The sequence below is a fragment of the Herpailurus yagouaroundi genome, unplaced genomic scaffold (genome assembly GCF_014898765.1).
Source record: "Herpailurus yagouaroundi ecotype Mexico unplaced genomic scaffold, PumYag 29, whole genome shotgun sequence".
Taxonomy (NCBI): Eukaryota; Metazoa; Chordata; class Mammalia; order Carnivora; family Felidae; genus Herpailurus; species Herpailurus yagouaroundi.
Genome location: NW_024412377.1, coordinates 84,645,331 through 84,667,408, shown reverse-complemented (window position 1 = coordinate 84,667,408; position 22,078 = coordinate 84,645,331). Strand labels below are relative to the sequence as shown.

The 22,078-nt window shown below is 36.6% G+C and overlaps 1 long non-coding RNA gene across 1 annotated transcript in view; it reads right to left on the bottom strand.

The window, feature by feature from the left end:
• LOC121013144 (uncharacterized) overlaps positions 1 to 21,764 on the bottom strand; it is a 43,125-nt gene extending 21,361 nt beyond the window's left edge. The window contains exons 1-3 of the long non-coding RNA XR_005782530.1: positions 19,660 to 21,764; positions 12,447 to 12,582; positions 8,736 to 8,850 (exon numbers count right to left, since the gene is read on the bottom strand). This is a non-coding gene — a long non-coding RNA (uncharacterized LOC121013144). The remainder of the gene's footprint in view (positions 1 to 8,735; positions 8,851 to 12,446; positions 12,583 to 19,659) is intronic.
• Positions 21,765 to 22,078: the final 314 nt, after the last annotated feature.

Sequence of the window (22,078 nt, the reverse complement as noted above, 5' to 3'; positions counted from 1 at the left end):
CAGCCACCAACAGGACAGGCTAGGACGTCTTCAACATCTAACTACATTTACAAGTTTTGTTTCTGAGCTTCAAATCTCCCTCTCCCCGCCCCCCATTTAGATCTCACTTTGACAAATCTGGTGAAGACAAGGAGAGAGGTGCTTACTATCTTTCCTGTTGCAGACTGCAGTTTGTTTGGGCCTCCAAGGCTCAAAGCAGGGCCTGGGCTTCTCAAAATCTATCTCCTCAATCAGCCTCAGCCTCACTACTGTTTAGACAGATTGTACTTTAACATTCCCTTTAGAAGGATGCTGAATCTAGTAGTTCTAAGCACTATTGAAGTTTTTAGAAGTTAGTGTTTGTGTTCTCAGCAATGACAATTGTTTCCTAACTTGTTTCTTTGCCTAGGCTTAACAAAAAAACATCACTTGTATCAGGGCAGCATCTAAACCGCAAAGCTCTATGTCTAGTGTCTACTCTGAATAGAACTGGAATCATTTTGGTTGTGGGGCTACGATGTGCCACAAAGCATGAAAAGGCAGAAAGGAGTGGCTGACTTCTGCATCCTACTCTCCATGGAGGTGGCTACAGACACCCACCCAGATATGAAAGTCAAGAAAGGGTCATGCTCCGCCTTGCCTTTGTTTAAGACAACTTCTTGAAGCCCAGTTCTTGCTGGCCACTGCAGAGAACTGCCCCACAGCTCTGGGTGTCTGGGAAATGCCTGTTTCATTAAGGCTCCTGAACCCTATCATGTTACACTTCAGAAGTAGTGACCAGCTTACTTAAAACAAAGAAGCTTTGACCTTTCTCCCCTTCTGAAACTAAAAACAGATGAAGTTAAAGTGACTCATTTCCGGCTTTAAATATGCTCTAAAAAACATTTTTTCAAGTAGTTTTTGGCCTCAGGGTTTGGGGTTTTTTGGGGTGGGGGGGAGGGAGGTTGTTTTTTTGTCTTATTTTTACATAAATATATCTTGTATCCTTCTTGTCAAGGTCAACACATTTATTATTTATATTCATGGTGTAGTCCACCATACTTTTTTCCGTTTAGCTTTCTTACTTTTTTCCTTTTTTTTTTTTAATCTGCGTTGTTTATAACCATGACCCTTGATCCTCTAAGTCTTAAAACAGCTTGGCTTTCAGCAGCTAAATCTGACAAGGTCAGCATTTTTCTGTTTATTCTGAGAATAGTATTTACCCTCTGGGGTTTTTAAAAGCAATTCTGTAAAACATCACTTGGAAAAAGTTTGTAGCATTCATAGAGACTTCCATAAAGTCAGATGACCATAAATGACAACTTCTTGCTCTGATTTTTGAACTCTGGGGCAATCATCACTATCTATTTGGTGCCTAAGTAGCTTCACTAACCAAATTTTTAAAAACAAAATGATGGATTTAAAATAATCTCAGTATAATTTATTTCACTTGAGGCACTTGCCACCTTGAATCAAAAACTACTCAAATAATTCTTGTGTTTTGCTCTTTAGAAAAATATTTTCCATTAGGAATCAATGATACATTATATTATTTATTTTAAGTTATAAATTAGGATAAAGAGAGGAAGAAGACTTTTTCAGTAGTCAAGCTATAGAACAAATCTACTTTTGATCCGAAGGTAAAATGTGAAGCAGTTGGGGATCATAACTTGTGCTTAAGGAGACAAAAGCTATTTCTGAACTGGGAAAATTGAAAATGTTATTTGAAAAGAGACTAGCATATTTGTCCAAGGTTCAAAGATAATCCATCAGGCCTGGATACAGTTTTTTATTCACTAGAGCTACGGCAGATCCCTTTGCTTCACCATGAGCCCATCAGATCCCAACAGCTCTCAGGATCAAGCTGCAAATACAACTTCTTAGCTATGAAGTTTCAGTAAAGAACACATCTCTGCTGCACACGGACCTCCCCACCAAAAGGCTTGATGGTAAAACCAAAGTATGTAATACATTCAGATCTCATTAAGAAGTTTATTCACTAGACTGTGAGAAGAAACATTTAACTCTAGCAAATATACTGCTAGTTACAATGCACTGCGCTAGCAAAAAGACCTCTTTTTGGTGGTAGATGAGCATTGGAAGGGGGTGAGAGGGCACTCATGCCATTGGGAATGTTTTGTGGTTTCTTCAGGAAGAGTAAGGATGCTTGAATCTCTGGCTCAGGATAATCAAGGAGCAGGTGGTGCCTGGGAGGATAAACAGTGCTAAGTCTGCATTTATTCCTTTAGCCCTAACTGTACATTAATTCAATAAGATGGTCTAATAAAATAATGCAGTTTTCAAAATGCTTAGCTGGCATTTCGGGCGGGGTGGGCAATTTTTATTATTTACCAAGGAATGCATCTTGAAGGAACTGGTGAATAAAGCAAGTTCGCGCTGTAGGCTGCTCTGGCCTCCAGGGGTCACCCTTCCCTTTAATGACTATACAACAATAGTCTGAGACCCCACCCTGAGGGACTTTGGTCTTTTAGCAATTTCTTGTGCCCTAGTAACTCTGAGAATCCCAGAGATTGCTTTTATGTTTAAGAATGTGTGCTGGTTGTCACTTTCGCCCTCAGCCAGCCATCTGTCTCTGTCTGCTGCCACACCCTTCTGCCTGCAACCTCTTGCTGCCTGAATCTGACTTCTGCCATTTCTGCTCCCCTCATGCCATTTTGTGCCAAGTGTAGACATGGGCTTATCTCGTTTTTCCCCAGAGCACAGTCAATAGCAAGCTGAGATATTTAGCAAAACTTCACTGAAGGCTTAGGGATAACAGAAGGAAAGAAATTACAAGGAAAAAAGAAAAAGAAAAAGAAGAAATATAGGATACTAGATTTGTATGACTTTCCCCAGAATATGCATACCTCCACAGGGATTCCCTACCAAAGGCTCTTTTTTAACATACATACATACACACACACACACACACACACACACACACACACACCCTTCTTACTTTATGTTGCTATGGCTAGCTTACTTCTCTCTCATCTGGAATTGAGACCCTCAAATCCTCTGTGATTGCCAGAGAGGAATATTTATTTTCCTAAAAGGAAACTTGATGTGATCTTCAAAGGATATAATCTTTTATATTATCATATATGCCAGCTTCTCTCTGAACATTCTCATACTTTCCAATGGCTCATACTTTCTCAGAATAAAATCTTTGCTTTATCTTATTTTATTTATTTCAGTCAAGAAGTGGGGGGCAGAGAGTTGTATGTTTAAAAGGCAGGATGTTTCTGGATTCTACGCATTCATTTTCAATCAAATATTGGCACCCACCGGGAGACCCTGTTATACCTGTTCCACCAGGGAGTTAGCAACTAAAATGAAGCACCCAGTGTGATTTAAGGAGAAGTCCTGGTGTCTTGAGATCACCCAGAATCAAAAGAAGAGTCACAAGTATAAGGGGATAAGCAGCAACTGGATTCTGGAGGCTGACAGATTAATCAGTCAAGACCTTAGACTGTATAGACTGAGGAACTGTTAGGAATTAGAAAGACGGTGACAGTTCTGGGGGGAAAGTGAAGACTACAGGGATTGTGTACTGAGAGGCCAGGGATAGACAAGAAAACTGTAAAATTAACCTCAAACTAGGATTTTGAATGTACTGTATCTCCTCAGTGAAATGGACATCCTTGTTAAATTTAGGCTTAGAGAGTGATTAGAAAACCCAGGATGAGTAACTGGGCTAGCCATGGGCAAAGACCAGAGACATGAAATAAAAATTCCTCTGAGGTCTGCCACTGTGCTTTCACCTGCCCTCTTCTCCAGGGACTTGAATCAGGCGTGTGGGCAGGGAGATCATTTGGTGCCCCTGCAAACCAATATAGCTAAAATATTTGTTCACATTTATTCAAAGGAGGATCTCACGAGGGAAAGATTAATAAGGAGGATTCCTACTGGTGGCAGCTTTCACCTCTGACCCTAATTTGAATACTTCACTCAGTAAATCAAAGACATTTCTGAGAAGATATTCTGGTGACTACCTATTGCTATTTGACTAGCTCATCCCCACTCCAAGTCGCCTTTCAAAGTACTTCTCCCAACAGTACGTAACTTTTCTGGGAACTTTTCTAATAAATTGAATTCTTCCATCTTGTTAATTTCTCAGTGTCCTTTAGAGATAGGGGCCCTGGGTACCATCTAGCTGGTCCACCTCTCAATATAAATTGTCATGGCACTGCCACCTGGAGCTACTGACGTCAGCACCACTGAACACATGACTCATTCCCTGCTTATCCACATGACAGAAAACTGACAGTGCATTTCAGAGCACGAGATCTTTCTTCATGAGGATTCCCACTAGATGCTGTTAAATTGAAATGAATGGAAGTGGTGGGTATCAGGGCACAAAGAACAGTAGAAATGGAGGCCAAAATGTAGAAGATATAAATACAAAATGCTCAGCGTCAGTAATCTGGGTGTGATATGTCAAATGAAGTTTGGAGCCACTTCTTTGTCATAAGAAAACATTTAAGAAATTTTCCTGACAAACATGCTCCATCATAGCTTATACAGGAAATAGAACTTTGGACTTCTCAACCTTGCCATTTCATTAACATGTTTTGCATGTAAACTTCCAATTGGCTTCTTTATATTCACTTTTAAAATGAATATATTCTTCCGCATTAACATTTTATATAAAATCACGATCTAGACATGTACATGTACTGCTAAAATTAAATCATCAATAATCACTATCTAAAATGAATTACATTCCAAAAGCTCTGGCTAATGATTTATCTCTTCTTCATGGAACCGATCTCTATCAGATTGATTTATGTAGCAGCCAATCATGTTTCAGTAAACTGCAGCATGCACATGCATCTTTAAGTGATGATAAGCTGTGACTGTCCATTTATTTGTACAACACCAGCAACAAAAAAAAAAAAAAAAAAAAAAAGAAGGAGAAAGAAAGTCCCAACCTCTTTCAAAAGCTTCACATGATGACCAAATCCTCTAAGTGATAATAGCGAATTCTGTATAAGATTTCAGAATAACTGACACAGTAACAAGCATATATAAAAATATCCACAAAAATAGTCAACATTAAAATGGTGACATTTGATATAGAGAATTCTTAGCTTTTGCATGTTTACATTATTTGCTTTGATAGCAAGGTACCTTTTTGCACATTTACATTATTTGCTTTGATAGTAGATGCTTTTGTTAGTTGTTGAAGTGATTGACAACCTCATGCTGTTCTATTTAATTGCCTTTTCTGCAATGCAAGGTTCTGTGTTTAGAAGACGCTGTTTCATAAATAAATCCAAAGTGTGTGTGTGTGTGTGTGTGTGTGTGTGTGTGTGTGTGTTTGTGTCTACTACAGAGGTTTCATTTCTCAAGCCAATTCTGTAACTATTCAGCTACAGCTGTCGCCATATTTATCTGTATTTACATTAGGGTTCATTCTCATCCTTCATGTTTTTTGCCTTTTCTATGGTTATGGAGATTAATGGATCTCCTTAAGAGAATAAAAACCTTTTCATATAGCTCTTCACATTTAAGGGAAGAGTGAGGTATTAGACATAGAATGCTTTAGCAAAATATGCAAAAAGTTCAAACTTCCAAGGCTTAAATAATTATTTCCCATAAGACTATTTGAAATATTTAAAACCTGTAGGAATTTTGCATTCTGCCTGAATTTACATTCTAGTCCTTGCATTTGTTCTCTCAATTAGTAAAGTCCAAGTAGCAAACTTTTTCCAGTTAATAAAATCTAATATAGAAATTCTACTGATAAAAGGTTTGTTACATGATGATTTCAAAAATCTTCTCTCATTGAAAGTTTGATATTGTTGTGGTAGGCAATATATATGTAGCTCAGTATTGTAAAATCTTAAGCATTTTTCTTACTTAACCTGAAAATTAAGTTCAAACAATTCTTAAAAGTAAGTTATTACTATTGTAATATCTTGGTAGATATATATTATCTTAAAGATATATTTCAAGATAGTCTTTTTTTTTAATTTAGTCATTCTTTATTATTTGTTATTTGTCATAGGTCTAGATGATTTTTAACAAAGTTGATAAGTTCTGCAGGGATTCTACAGGTCAATACAGATGAGTATAAATACTATGATGACTTTCCCCAATCTTCTGTTGTAAGCATAAGTCAAAGAGACAGTAATGTTAGAGGCAAAGACATGGAAAAATGAAGCTCAGACTAATGCTTTCAACTGGCCTGAGAAATAAAAGCTGGATGAAGTGATTGTTTCAATTGTTAAATGAGGCAGAGTGATATAGAGAAAATGCTCAGATTTGCTCAGATTTAAATCCTGACACAACCACTTGTAGCTGTGTAATTGTGTAAATCTCTTAACCATCCTGAGTTGTTTCTTCATCTGTAAAATGGAAATATACAGTATCCATTTTACAAGAAACAGCCAACACTGGATGACCTGGAAGAGAGGCAGACAGGGGAGACATCTCCCTACTATCTGAGTCTCACCTCTCATTGGCCAAACCCAACCCAAACCCAGAGAGCAGGAAGCCCAATGAATCAGTTCACAATGCAAGTCTCCAGGGCAGAGAATGGTCGACAATGGTGAAAAGTAAATTATGAGAGATAAATGGAAATATCAGTATAGATATGAAAGAAAAGAATATGGCCTTAAAATAAAAGAGAACTCAGAGAGAATCATATTTTGATGAGATAGTCAGAGCAAGACTGTAAAGAAGATAACACATAGATGGAACTCTAAAGAATGAGAAGTAGCTAACCATATAAAAAAAGATAGAGAGAATTCTTGGCAGAAAAAATAGTATTGGCAATATCCCTAAGGCAGGAAAGAGCTCAATGTATTATGTGATTTGAAAAACCCTTGTGGCTTCATAAGTCAAGGTTAGGAATTTAGACCTAATTGGCTGTGCAATGGATTTTAAACAGGAGAGTGACATTTAGAAGGATCCTTCTGGATGGCGTGTGAAGAATAAATTAAACAAGAAAAATGGAGGGGGGAAGGTGGAAATAAAGAAAAAAAGGAAAAAGAACAATCAAAAAAAGAAACTAAACATACAATAGATTAGATGTCACACGGCAAAACCAAATGATAAAAAACAAAGTCATACAGACTCCAAAGCTCATATGTGTTCAGAAAAAGGACAGTGCCTTTCAACTTGAGTTACTAATGAAGGTGTTATGGAAGACAGGGCTTAAGCTATAAAGGTTTAATACAGCTATTAAAGGCTAATATAGAATTAGAACAAATAGAGAGAAAAGAGGTATCAGTTCTAGAATAGGAAGGAATGGAAGTCAAGTAGTTACAGGAATATTTAGGAAGGAATGAAGGAGGCACTTTGAGAGGAGCAGAGGGAGATGGGACTGGATACAGGAAAGAAGAGAATGTACATGTTTCTGGGCATTAGTGAATTAATTTTCTGCTCTTCCAAGATAAGATTTGAATCCTTAACCAGGTCTTTTGATAAGTTTGGTGATATTTTCAGGTACTTCGAAAACAAAGACTTTTGGATTTGTCCCCTGAAGTTGTATCACATAACTAAGAAACCAGCTACTGATCTAAATTATGCAAGGCTGGTTCGGATGAATAATTTCCCCTTGAATCAAAAATACCTGAATTAAAATGTACTTAAAAGGAGGTTTGCCAAGCTAGTGACATAAGCATTGCTTACATTACCTACTATTTTAAAGTATACACATCATTGCTTCGTTGACGCAGAAATTGAGAAAGAACGTTATATTTATTTGTGCTATTTTTTAACTAGGAACTCTGATATTGTTCATGATGGAAAATGAGTTACCTTATTTTACCTTGAAAAATACCAGGAAAAGTAGAAATGGCTTTTATACAAGTTTCTACGAATATAATTTTAGTTTCAAAAGAAGATTATTGAAAGCTATTATGGGGGACCTCATTCTTGTTGTGTGCATGCATATTTCATATTGAACTGTTTGGTTATTTTTTTTCCCTAGAAAATGGCAAAGAATTCTCAAATTGTTGTGGTTTCTAATTCCAGAATACAATTATTTCTCTTAGTGTAAGAGAGGTAATTGGGAGTATACTTAATTCTATAAACAATTTGTAATCTATTATATCCAATATATATATATCAAATAATCAATGGTATAAATATGACATAGTCACATGTGGATTTGAAGAACCAGAGCATCTAAAATATTTTCTCAAGGTCACATAACAAGTAAAAGGTACAACCGAAACTTGAATTGAGAAACAACTAGGGAAAATCATTTTCTCACATCTCTTCTTTGCAATACTTTGAACCTCCCTCTGAGGGCATCAGAGTCATTAATAAAACGCACGATAGTCTTAATTCCCCTATGAGGAATCTGAAAAGTTGTGCATATGTTAGTTTTTCACAATAATTCTAGTAATAACCGAGTTAAATTCAAGCAAAGATAAAGTAAACTGGAAACCTTTATCAAGACTCATGTTACAAAGTGGCTAACTCCTAGGACCCAAACATTCTTCTTAGCTTGTAATGCTACTGTCTCTGTGATTGATTGTTTGATGCGTGGCTCTTTCAGCAAATTATAAGAAAATGAATGATTGGATATTAGTAATGCAAACCGATCCGTCCTTGAAATGCTCTTGGCTCCTTTTATATCTATCTGAAACCCACACTTCATTTAAGGCTATGCTAAATATCCACCTATTCCACGCAGGCTTCTTCACTATAGATATCATTATCTATCCCCTTTTGTTGACCACATTCCATATTATTCTTGGGCAGAAATTTTCCCCAAATGAGTGCAGTCTTAGGGTGATAAAATCAGGTGCTTATCTTACCTCTAAGAGGTAGAAGGAGTTTTGGCTCCTTCTGTCAAAACTTTGCTCTCACCACCATACTGCAGCTCTCCACTTAAGTCTTGCCAACTGGATTCTCTCTTCCAGGACTTTCAGTCTTGAGCAGAGTAATACAAGAACAGAACACAAGAATGGAAGACTAGATGAAGTCATTTTAAAAGACCACCTCAGAAGCGTATATAGGAATTCAATCAATATCTACCGAATTAACTTGAATGAGCAGAGTACATAAGAAAATAATCATTGAATAAGAAAACTATTCATTGAGTTAGGCTCTCTTAATAAAATCTGAAGACATCAAAACGCAGACTATTCATTAATCACAAAATCTTCTAGAAAGTGAAGTCTCATTCATGTTGAAATTCTACCACTTTGTGTTAAACACTAGACTGAAGACTTTTATCTCATTGTTAAAGTTCATTAATAAGACCAACAGAAGAAAGAGGAATTTGGAGTTAATAGTCAAAGGACAGTGAAATAATAAAATAGAATTCACTATGTCCCATGGCCTTTTCTGCAATATTTTAGTGCATTCCTTTGATAAGCAAATACCAAGATCACATTGCATTCATAACACACTAGGAACTTGCACAAATAGAGATTGATTTCATTTTTTATTATTCAGAAATTCTAAATGATTCCCTCAGATTGCTTGTGAACAGCATAGCTTGTGGTATGATTTTCAATGATTTTCACAAATAAAAGAATACATAAAATGCAGAAAGCAGTGTATGGGGGTATAAATAAACCATAGAAGTAATAATAATAACACAGCCTACTGATACAGAACTTTACTGTTTAAAAGCACTTTAATGACTGTGGTTGGAATGATTTATATTATATGAAAGGAGCTACATGGAAGAATTAAATAAATGGTGTTTAAATACCACTCACACATACAACATTCAGAGACACAATACTTTTAGAAAAATATTCACCTTATTCACAATATGCAGTATATAATATATATGTAATATACAAACAGAATATATTACATATGTATAAAAGCTTTTTACAATAACCTTGGCATAAGAATATATTTCATTTTTCCCAGAGTAGGTAAATAGTGGCTTTTTATACACAAAGGAGGCTAAGGATAATGCTGAATTATTTCTTTTCATAGGAATGCTTAAAGCATGTGACTTTCCTAAATAATTCGTGTAATTTTTCCTCTGTTAATACCCATTTGTATAACTGTATATGATGAAAGTTAAGAAGTGCCCCATCAGGAGGGGATGAAAGGCTGGCAACACTTGAAAAATTATAAACTAAACAGAAGTGATGATTATAGTCCCCCTTTCACATAAAAATCATAAAGTATTTCCTGTTCTGTCCCATTTCTCAGTTGGAACATACTCTCACAGAGGGAACATGAATAGATTAAAATCTCACTTTTTTCTTCTTTAAGAAAACATAAGCATAATCACTTTTGATTTCTTTTAAGTTGGTTCAATAAACAATGAGTACTATTTTAAAACTAGAGGCATTCCATGGGAATCTCTCTGGAAAGAAATAACTTACACTGAATGTCATTTTATGAGTTAAGTTTATGGAAAGCTATAATCTTTTTGCAATATAGAGTATAGTAAAAACTAATTCACACATATCCCTTTTCATCCAGTATATACAGGAGACCCCAAATTATATCTGTTGAAAATGACCTAAGGTGATTTTTTTTCTGTATGAAATGAAGGGATATTAAAATTGCAGGTATTTGTAAGAAGTCTCCCCAATTGACAAAGTATCTGCTCGATGCTGAACACACTGGTTGTCTTAGTTTTGTCCTAACAGGATTCTCAGATCATCATCCAAAATGAGAAGATTTCATACCACAGACAAAAAGGGTAAGAGGACAGGGATTGGAGAGGAAACAGGAAGTTACTCAAACTGAGTTCTTCAAGAACTGGAAAACTTTTACCATAATCTTAGAAAGTCCTACCCAGAGATAAAGATATAAAATACCAAGGGTATTAAAACATTCCCAGTACCTTGTAAAGTTAAAAGAGAATGAGATATTGTGAAGGGCTAGACACAATGAAAAATTGTGAAAGGCTAGACACACATACACTTCAGTATACTCCAGGGCCAGATATGTCAAAAATACACTGATGTATCTCGAGAATTAGTAACTTCTCTAACATGCTATTTTTGTTCTTGGTGTTTATTTCCAGGTAGCTCTTAGCAATAAAACCCTAAAAAGAAAGGGGTTATGGGTATTTGTTTCAGGACTATGTAAGAAGAGAACTAGGGAGGCTATATCATAGCTGGAGGTATGGGGGGGAGAAGCTAGAGATCTAAATGTGTTGGGGAAGCTAGAGAAAATAAAGATGAATGATCTTTGTGATCTTCCAGAAGAAGTAATAAAGGGGAAGAGAGTAAAAAGCACAGAGTGGATACTCTTCCTTTATCTATAATATTTATTAACTTCTGTTTTATTCTATCTCTACCTTTCTAGGATTCTAGCGTTCATAATGAATTCTTAGACTATATGGACAATAAGCAATTAATAATTTCATGCTGAAATAGTATTTTGCTTTTGTACTGCACACTTTTGTACATGTCAGCTTATTTGATATTCATATTCATCAACCACATTTTATGAGTAATAAAAATGGGTCTTAGACATACTAGTTTATAGACATGCATCGTAGAAACAAAGACTAGAAACCGAGTTTCTAATTCTCTATTTTACTTTGAATGGTATAAGTGTGTTTGCATTTAACTCTTTTCTTCTGAATAGAGAACAGAATTGATTTCCAAAACCAATGCCAAATCTGAAATATTATAGTCAGTATGTATTACATTATGGATATTTTAGCATAAATAATTATGGCTGCCGTGTAGTGACCTGCTTTTGCTCATCCAATACAGCAATCAAAAATCCTTAAAAAATAATGTTGACATGTATTTTGTTTTTTTTAATAACAAAGGGGGTGCACATATGTAGGTGTTGCTTCACCCTAAAAATATTGCCAAGATCTCTCTATCTCTCTGTCTCTCTCTCATTTCTACCCTTCAGCACCATATTGCTCCTCCCTTGACTTCCTCCTTCTAGACCCTTGTTGCTCATACCCTACCCTCCTACGACCCTGCTTTTCCTATAGGCTATCCTCTCTGCTTTTCATGTCTTCAGAAATTATACCCTCATTCTGCACTCTAACCTCTTTCAGCTTTGGGAAAATGTCCCCAGAACTCTGGTGGATAAAATTCCCCTCCTCATTATATATACTATGAAACTTCTTTCTATTTTTTTAATCCCTAATCAATCTTAAGGGTGTAGTACATTCTTTGGGCCCGCTCCCCCCGCCGCCCAGGTGCATGGTTCATGATGGTTCTCCCTTTCCAAAAAGAGTTTCTTGATTCATGGTTATAAATCAATCTCTTCCTTTAGAATATAAATTATTGGTTCAGGAGAGGTGATTGATTCAAGGGTAGCTGATTCAGCTTCTCCTTTCCAGAAACTTGAAACATAAACTCTAGAGACAGATTGTGACTACTCTTATCATGATGAGCACTGAGTAATGTATAGAATTGTCAAATCACCATGTTGTATACCTGAAACTAATAGATCATGGTATGTCAACTACATTTCAGTAATTAACAAAAATACTAAAATAAAATAAAATCTAGAGACACAGACTTAAATGTGCTAGTGCTCACATGAGCAAGGATGAAGTGAGAATAATCACATACCAAACTTCTGCTTCTGAGCTTTCCTGCTTCCTTCTTTTCCAGCATCATGATTCAACTCATCGTTGGATTCAATGATATACCCCGTATTATTCTAGTATATCTGCTAGGCATAGTCAGCTTTTGTTATGGGAGAAATCTGTTTTCCAAAAGAAGTTAAACCAAGAAATAGTTGGTTAATTGAAAAAGCTGTTCAAGTGAGAAATCATAAATGTGATGGATAATTTAACTTGAAATATATAAAAAATGTATATACCTTCTCCTAATTATTTTATACCTTTACTTGGAGTCTCTACTATTATTATTATATAAACCACAGCTGAAAAATAATAACCATGATTTCTCATTGAATCTTCTTCAAAGTGAAATAGATTTTTAAGCCAAACATAAAGCAATCCAGGTAAAGAAATCTTCCAAATTTTAAAGATATTTTTTCTGGATTCATAGTTGTCTTACTCATACCTGATTCTTGAACAATATTTTTAAAAATGTTTACTTTAATTCCAGTTTGCTAACATATAGTGTTATATTAGTTCAGTAATTGAACACTTCCATACATTACCCTGTCTGAGCAATAGTGTTTTAATGATTTGCCCTTACCAAATTTTCCTAAGTATTGCTTTTGATTTCAACTGACAACTACTCTGTCCTTTCCACACTAATTCATCAGAACACAGGTAATAAATTAAATTGCATAATTATAATACTACAATAAACATAAACAAGTTTGGAAGCAAATGTAGTTTAGTCCTAAAAGCATTCAGCTTACTTGTAGAAAAAAGGGTGCATAAAAATGATAGAGAATAACTTATATCTGCATTTGAGAGGCTGTGGGCTTTGGTGCATTTTATAGGGGAAAGAGAAGGCATATATCAACCTAGAGAATTAGTTAAGTGAAGGTAACTTGGTTAAATGAGTAGCCACTGGACTTAAAACCAAGAGTCCTGACTCATGTAAGTAAGGCATTTAATAACAGGTGAAAGGAAAAACTTCAAGTAGATGAGAATACTGCATATTTAGCCTTCTTCACAATCTTACTTATGTCAATAGTTTGATACTAAAGACATGGCATGGCTCATGGAAATAAATCAAAAGTTGGCATTTGGGGCTAACATATCTTAACAGCAAAACAAATTCATGTCAGGCACCAAACAACTACTTACTTCATCCACTTCATTGAGTTGAGGTAGAAAAAAGTTGAGGTAGATTCTCTGGAAAATTGCATAGTGCTAATCTTTAAAATTGAAGACTACACTTGCTAGCAATAATCCTTATCTGCTTCTCATTATGACTGAAAATAGCTTTAATCAGTAAGTGGTCACTGGGAATTACAGAATGAGATTTTAATTTAAAGAAAGAATATATATATATATGTGTAAATATATATAAATATATATATTATATACAATGGCAAAGAAATTATATATAATATATAAATATCTAATATATTGATACATTATATTAAACACATATTGATATATTTCTAAATAATAAGTATTATAGTATTGGCTGAAATTTATATATATATATATATACACACACACGTATAGCCAATGTTACTAGACACTCTGGCTATTAGTGGTTTCGTGTTGCTGACTTAGATTTAGTGTGACCCCTAAGTTTGATGTTGAAATGACACTAGAAAGTGAAGTATGCCATTACTTGGCTGTTGTAGAAGATGTGATAAAGAAGGTGGAAATGCCGCTTGAAAATTTATCAGATGATCTTTCATAGCATTAGGTTGTGATTTTTCTAAAGTTCTATGGCCATCAATATATATTAGTTAATCCCCGGAAACAGAAGATCAGCAATTATGGATTATTTGTGAAGTTTACATGGGGCTGTTCATCATAAATCCAAAGGAGATAATATATCATGCATATGCAGCAGAGGCGAAACACATATTCAGAATACCTATACACAATTCAGAGCTAATGAGATCCTTTCAAAAGATGTATTGACACACAGGGTACCAAACTACTAACTCCTCACAAATGGAATCACCCCAAATTTCTTGACTGAACCAGCCCTGCCGAGAATGGCACTTCCAAGTCACTTAGTTCAGGATCTTAGTTCAGGATCTCTTGTGTTTATTTTGTCAGTAATGGCTGTGTAACATCAAATGACAAGAAGGGGTCACCAGCACTGAGTTCCTACTCTGCAAGCCAACTGGCATCAAAGCCAAGCCTACTGCCACCAAGGACTGCTGAGCTGAGAGTGTGAGGAGAACCAACAGAGACAGATGTTAAAGCAACAGAGGAAAGGGGAGCTAAAGCCATTGATCACAAGTGAGAGGGATGCTGTGAGTCACCACCAGAGGTAATGTGGAAAAGCTGTCATTTTCTGGGTAGCAACAGGAGTGCATGCTGGCATGTAGCATTCAGATGGGGTGGCTCGCACTAGAGGAATAATGTCACACTGGCCAAGAGTAAATGCACAAGTGGGATGCTAACAGCAAAAGGATTGCCCGCCAGCAGCTCCTAGGCTAGGAAAGGACTAAGTCATTCATACTGTGCCTATGGAACTGTCTGCAGGGCTCCATTGATCTTATGGTCTGCACTCATGCACATGGCTTGAAATACCTTGAGCTCTGTCATCTATAAACACAAGCAAAGATCACTCCCTCTCTCTGTTTTAAGAAGGCTGGTGACAATGACTGCATAGGTGCAATAGGTAGGTGCAAGTTGGGGCAGTAATTAAACATTGTCTTTTGCTTCTCTCTCTTCTACCCTATGAGATATTTCAGGGGTGGAAACGTGAAACCATAATTTTAGAATGCATCGGGATAAAGAGGGGATATTTCAATCTGATCAAGTCTCTGTACATGTGATATAAATTTTTAGTGGCTATCTTGAATGACCCATTCACTAATGCCCACCCTAAAATATAAGATGCCTATCTTTGAATCCTTCCTTGTGCTTTATAGGTGTTTTTTTCATAATAATTACCTTACTCTACTTTGATATATAATAGAGTAAAACCTCAAATTTGAGGAACTTGTTCTGTGAATGTTCTGCAAGATGAGCAAACATTTCTAATAAATTTTAACTGGATAAACAAGCGATATCTTGCAATACAAGTAGTATGTGACACTGACCGTCACATGATCACAAGTGAGACAATGGTTCTTCTCTCTCTCTCTCTCTCTCACTGCACCATTGTGTGTGATTGTCTCCCATGCTTGGATGCTCAGTCTCAGGCTGTGGTGTTTGGCAGCAGTCAGTGATCTTTCAGAACGTGGGAAGGTGCCCACAACTGGCACTAGTGTATTTTTTGTCACTTCAAAGCACCTCTGGGCAGTCCATTGCTTTTCCATAGAAGAGTAAGCTTAGGAATGCTTTGCTTCATTCTAGGTCAGCCTGCCTGCAGATATAGACCTTTTCCTCTGCTTCCAGTTACATTAAATACAGTATTTGACAAGAGTTTATTAATATTGTACTGTAGTCAACATCCGTCCGAGTGAATATAATGGACCCCATGCAGAAAAAGATTCCATTAAGCCAACAGAGAGCAGTGATTCCATTAGTGAGAGACAAAGTCGTCTTACACAATAACCCTTCTCTCTCTTGTCTCCCTCACACCAGCCACGAGGGTTTTGAAAGGTAACTGCAGGTTGTTTATTTTTCTTTATATTTTGTATTTTCTTTAGTATCTTTAGTATTTTGTATTATATTACAGTATTATAATCATTCTTACATGAATATTTTTGGGTTGTAGAATGAATCATCTGAATTTCCATTATTTCTTACAGGGAAATCTGCTTTGATATACAAGTGCTTTGGATGACAAGCATGTTTCCAGAACGAATTATGCTTGCAAACCAAGGTTTTACTGTATTTTGGTCATCTACTTATTCAACCATTCAGCAAGCATTTTCTGAACAGCTATAATGTGGCAGTCACTGTGCTAGGTGTTATCTTGTTAATAAACAAGACAGAAAAAGTCCTTGCCTTTATGGAGTCACAGCTCATGATGATAGATATTTTAAAAATTAAACAAATTATTGTGAAAATCACAATTCAGGTAAGTGTTAGGAAGAGATGTCAGTTGCCTAAGTTTTAGTCCCCCTGTCTAGACGGGCTTTTCTAGTCTATGTATGTCCAGGAGTGATCAGGACCATGCCTGGCACAGAGCAAATGCAAATAACAATAGTTCATTACACTGAGCTAATGAATATAAGAACAATTTCTGGTAAGGTTGTAAGAACAATTTGATCTGTGAAATTTTAGAAGTAATATCTTTTCTTTCGCATCAGCATATTTGCTTTTCATTCCCTAAATAAATAGTAATGGAAAGTTTTTAAAAAGCATTTCTGATACAGGCTATTTTTAATGTGCTAGATTTTCAGATTTGAGCTATATTTTTGGAAATTGAGAGCAAACATTTGGTGTAGTTTACTGTAACATTTGAACCTGATTCAGAGGTTTCACCCTTTTTGATGCATAGGCTAAAATCCTATCCTACTTCCCTCATTTTAGGTGAGTGCTTATGAAACCTGCATTAGCTATTTAAAACTTTCAAATATACTTTTGAATAGGGTATAGGAGAAAATGAGAGTGAAAATGAGAGTGAAAAATGAGGATGCCTGTTGACCAGCCCTGACATCCGTAAGATTCTACTGGCCTGAACGGGTGAGTGACATATCACAAGACTCACTCATAGGGAAATTGGCCCTCCAACATAAGCTAAGTACTGTATCTCTATGCTTTCTTGAAGTTAGCCTCGGCTCATTGTTAAAGAGTTAATGTCTAGCATAGTAGGGGACCCTGAACTCTGTTCCAGCACTAAAGACAATATGCAGTCCAAATGCAACTATGATTGTGAAATATTTGAAATATTGTACCCATGGATAAATCTGAAATATCTTAATGCAGTCCTAGAAACATTGAAGAATAATACACATTTTTATTAGACGTTTTCCTTCATGAGTGACTCAGGTTTCCACATGCATTGTTATGTAAAAGTCCTCTTCTGGTTGTGTGTATTTCACTTTCTTGTTGCTTATGACCTTCAGAGATAGATGATCTCTGGAAAAAGTAAGGGCCAGAAAGAGATGGTGAATGGTTTCCTAATAAATATTTAAATCTATATTTAAGTCTGTAATTGCCCCCTTTACTCTTCACCAAGGGATGGGATTCAATCTACTGAGGTTTACTCTACTCTGGGGATGCAAATATATATTGCACTTAGACGCTCAAGGAGTTCACATTTCAATGAGAAGAAACACATATTAGGAGGGCACAGAGGATAAAAACTGGGGGCGTGGGATTTGAAGGCAGAGAGATAAGCCCAGCATCGGTAGGCAGGGAGGCCCAGTACTGAACTCTGTAAATTGTGATACCAGAATGAAAGGATGAAGTAAAAGCACTGAAGAGACAGAATCACACATGACGTGTGCACACAGGTGGGGGCAGCAATGAGATAGAGCCCGGATGGCATGAGGCTCTGCAGCAGACACAAAGTTCATCCACTAGATGTATCTAACCTTTGTAAAGCTGTATCTGCAGGGATTATTTATTTAGTTTAGGTTTGGGACATTATCCTTGTGAGAATCCAGATGCTTTGGTATGTTTTATCTTCAGAATTTAACAGAAAAGTCTATCCTTGCCTAGGGTAGCATTTGCTGCTATAAATCATGACACGCTGGGTTTTAGCTGTGGCTATAAGCTGAATTATGTCTTTTTTTAACTTCTACTCAGTGGTCCCAGTTCTGCCCTCAGGAACTAACACAGATTAAGTTGAATCCCTCTCTTGTGTGGCAGCCCTGGAACTGTCATCAGCAGGGTCTCCTTTTCTTCACTTGCCCAGGTCCTAAGCAGCTTCAGCCATTCACAGTGATAGGGACTCTGCTCCCGATGCCATCCCGATCACCTTCCTGTGCACATACTCAAATCCACGGCATTCCTTGCAGGATAGGAAACCTGACCATGACCCGTTTCCAGAGCTGTCACAGCTAAGAGTACACAGGGCCCGCGGCCCTACTCCTCCTGTGCACTCGATGTTTATGAAGACACCCCCAAATTGCTATCAGCCTTTTTAAGCAACCCCTCCTACTGCTGGTGCCTTCTGATGTACCCACACTTGGAGATTTTATTTTATTGCACGGACTTTGTAAATCTATCGGTTCCCATACAACTTCCTCCTATTTAAATGCGGGGTCAAACTTTACATTCCTCAAAACAGTAGCAACAGAGATGTCTATCACATTTCGTGGGGAAAAGGAGCATTTATTATTGCCTTTATGAAAACAGCTGGCATCTATTGAGCTATCATTATGTGCCAGATAATGTGTTAATATTTCTAATGAATTATATCCTTAAAAAAATTAAACTATGGGTTTTATCGTAAAAATAATATGAACAGACAGCAAGACTTCAAACACTCTAAAAGGACATAATATGAAAAGGAAATCTTTTGCTGGTACCTTACCTTACTACAGATTTCCACGCTTTGTATACCCTACCCAAAGTTTTCTGCGCATATATATTTTATATCATGTTTTTACATAATTGGTATAATACTCTGAGCTTAAATGTTTTAAATTTGAAGAGTTCTGGGTAACCATTTTGTAAAATCACATACAGGGCCATCTAAATCTTTCCAATAGCTACGTGTATTACATTGTGTGGAAGTAGCAGACCTGGCATCTCATTTAATTCTAAGAACAATCGATGCATTGAGTCTCACTATCTTCCGTAAACATACAGAAAACCGAGGCTGGAAGAATCAGCTACCTTGCCTGATGCTACACATTGGAAAAGTAACCCAGTAAGGGTTCAAACGCCTATCTGCCTGACTACTGGGTTTGACCCTTTAAAAAACAATCTTCACAGGTTGGGTTGATAATACTTCACAAACAGATTTTTTAAGTGCCTAACAGGTTTTCTTTTATAATTTGCAGTTGGTACAAGAAGATTTAAGATGCGGCTGAAGCATTTCATTATGGCCAGAAATGTTAAAATAGTTCAGACTGTCCTGACCTACTTCATCCTCCAGTTCATGGACACTAACGGTGATTTGTCAGATTTTAACTGTAGAAATGAAATGATAAGAGTCCATATTCATGAGCATTGTTAATTTCTCTACAATTTCAAATATTTGTTACAGGTGCCTTTTGTTTCTTTTTGACAGAAATGGTTACTGCATCCAGAAATATCTCAAGTCGTGTGTTTAAAAGCTGTGTTTTATTTGCTGAGATTTTAATATTTTGATTTACCCCGTTTTGGAAAGCCATAGTTGGTCCTCTCTCCTGGACTCATATGCCATCGTTGCCTCTTGACTAAAGCTGCTAATTGCATGCAGGAAATATTAAAACATGATTATGATTTTGCTAAAAGAATAAACATGTCAAGTGTCAACAAAATATTATAAGTCTGTTGTGAGTCAAAATAGATTGCTTAAGTTGGTTCCTTGCCGTGCCTGTTTGAGAAAGTGAAGAAGATACACCTGTTATATTAACACATTCACTGTGCACCAAGGCTGTTCATCTTTACCACAAACAAATAAAGGGTTTGGGTCCTCTTGCAATTCTCAGGGCAATCTGACTGACTCTGGCACCTCTCTAATCAAATATATCCACATGATATTATAAGCTGCATTATAGTACATTAATAGCATGTAAAGTAAAATTGATGCAGCATGATGGACTGTTTTCCTGAAGCAGTGACAAACTTATCAATGATAGATGCACTAATGGATATGTTGAATTGCAATAAATATAAACGCAGAACAGCAATTGTAGAGCATTAAAAATGTCATCTTGTGAGTTTAGGTATTTATGAGGCTGAGCCAGCTGGAAACACGAGTGGTGCATTCCTACCATGCACTGCAACTCTGAGGTTCCAAGGAAAGCAGAGACCCTTTCATCAAATAGGTCAGGCCGCCGGCAAATTGTTGTCACAGCTGTGCCATTGTCAATTAGGCCTCCAATGACTCAGCCCTTTGTTTTTTCCTGCTTGCACATCTCACCCCACCTTCTCTCCGGGCTTGGGTGCTTCACTCCTGCAACCTTTCCAGCACATTTCCCCTCGGTGACTCTCCTCACATGTTCTGATTCATCTCCCAGGCATTGATCTAAAACTCAGAGCAGTGACATCAGGGAAGCATCTCAGCTACTTCAAAAGGCACTGCTATTCCTTGTGGGCTATTTTGGCATGTCAAACCCAACGGGCCAAGCAGAAACGCTCCACGGTGTTACACATTTGCCTCTGATGTGTCTGCCCAACCTTCCTGAACCCTAAAGATTTTGTTTAATGTCAGCAGAATCCAGCAGGACAGTGGTGTCCAGCGTGCAGTGGGGAACAGAGCTCCTCACATGGTTTTCCATCACGCTCAAGCAAGAAGCACAGCACGAGGACTGAGTCACAGACACACTGTGTGTTACAGGCAGAAAGGAAGTGGACTTAGAGGTATGTTTCTTGAGAGCTAGTGGTTGACGATAGAATTTTTTCAAACATACTGGTGTGGTGGATGAAGGAGATGGCGATATTTTTGTAGGTGCCAATCTCAATTTCAGGTCTGATTGTGGAATGTGTTATAGTTACCCAAATATGCTCCTTTCATTTCCTGGGCTTTCATCTGCACCAAATGTTTTCATCAATTGGTGCAGATTTGTTGTCAGCATATTTAAGTAAATTACTCAATACTTTTTGGAATCAGGTGTCACAACATACTCCTGATGTGAATAGAAGATTGTCCAACTGAGGTTATTTTAGAAGATTGCTAGATTTGCAAAACCAATTAAAAAATATTTAACAATTATAATTCAGCTTAATATGAGGATAACTTGGTTGGTTATTATTGATCCTGTTTATCATCACAAAACCACGATAACTAAACTCAGTATTACATTTTAGCAGCACGTCTCTGTCATTGGTTATTCAACAAAGGTAAACAACACCAGTGACAACACTAATGAGAAAAGCAATATACAACATGACAAAATAAAAGTAATGCCATGACATTTTTAATCTGAACATGATATCCCTCATCTAAAAGCCTAGACACATCAAAAAGGAATCTTAGAAACCTGACCCTTCCATGGATCTCTGGTTGGTGGCTTAATCAATTGTGAAATATGCAGAAATCATGTCAGCCTTTAAATCAAACTTCAATACAATGCTAAAACTCACTAAAACTTGTATGAATAATTTTGATTTTTTTTAAATAGCTAAGACAAAAAATCAAGGCCATTTCACACCAAATTGGCAAATGGAAGGGAAGTGTGAAAGAAAATTGTGAGAGTTAAATAGTTTTATTGGAATTCCTCCCACTATTACTAATCTTCAAATGCAGTTAAACAAGTCTTTATTACACATAAGTTAAAATCCAAGCAACTTTTTAACGATAAAAAAGTCATCATCCACTGCGTGAATATTCATTCATTGGATATCTATTATGCGGCAACCAAGGGATAGAAAGAGAACAAGCAAGAACCTGTACTCATAGGATCTTATGCTATGCCAAGGTAACAGAGAAGAGAAAAAAAAAATTTAACGTAAACAATAAAAAATATTAGCTATTGGTGAGTACAATGCAATGCAAAGAATTAAAATAGAGTCATGTCAGGTGGGTAATGAGTTGCCTTCTTTACTGTGGTCGGGAAAAGCCTCTCTGAGGAAGTTGATATTTAAGTT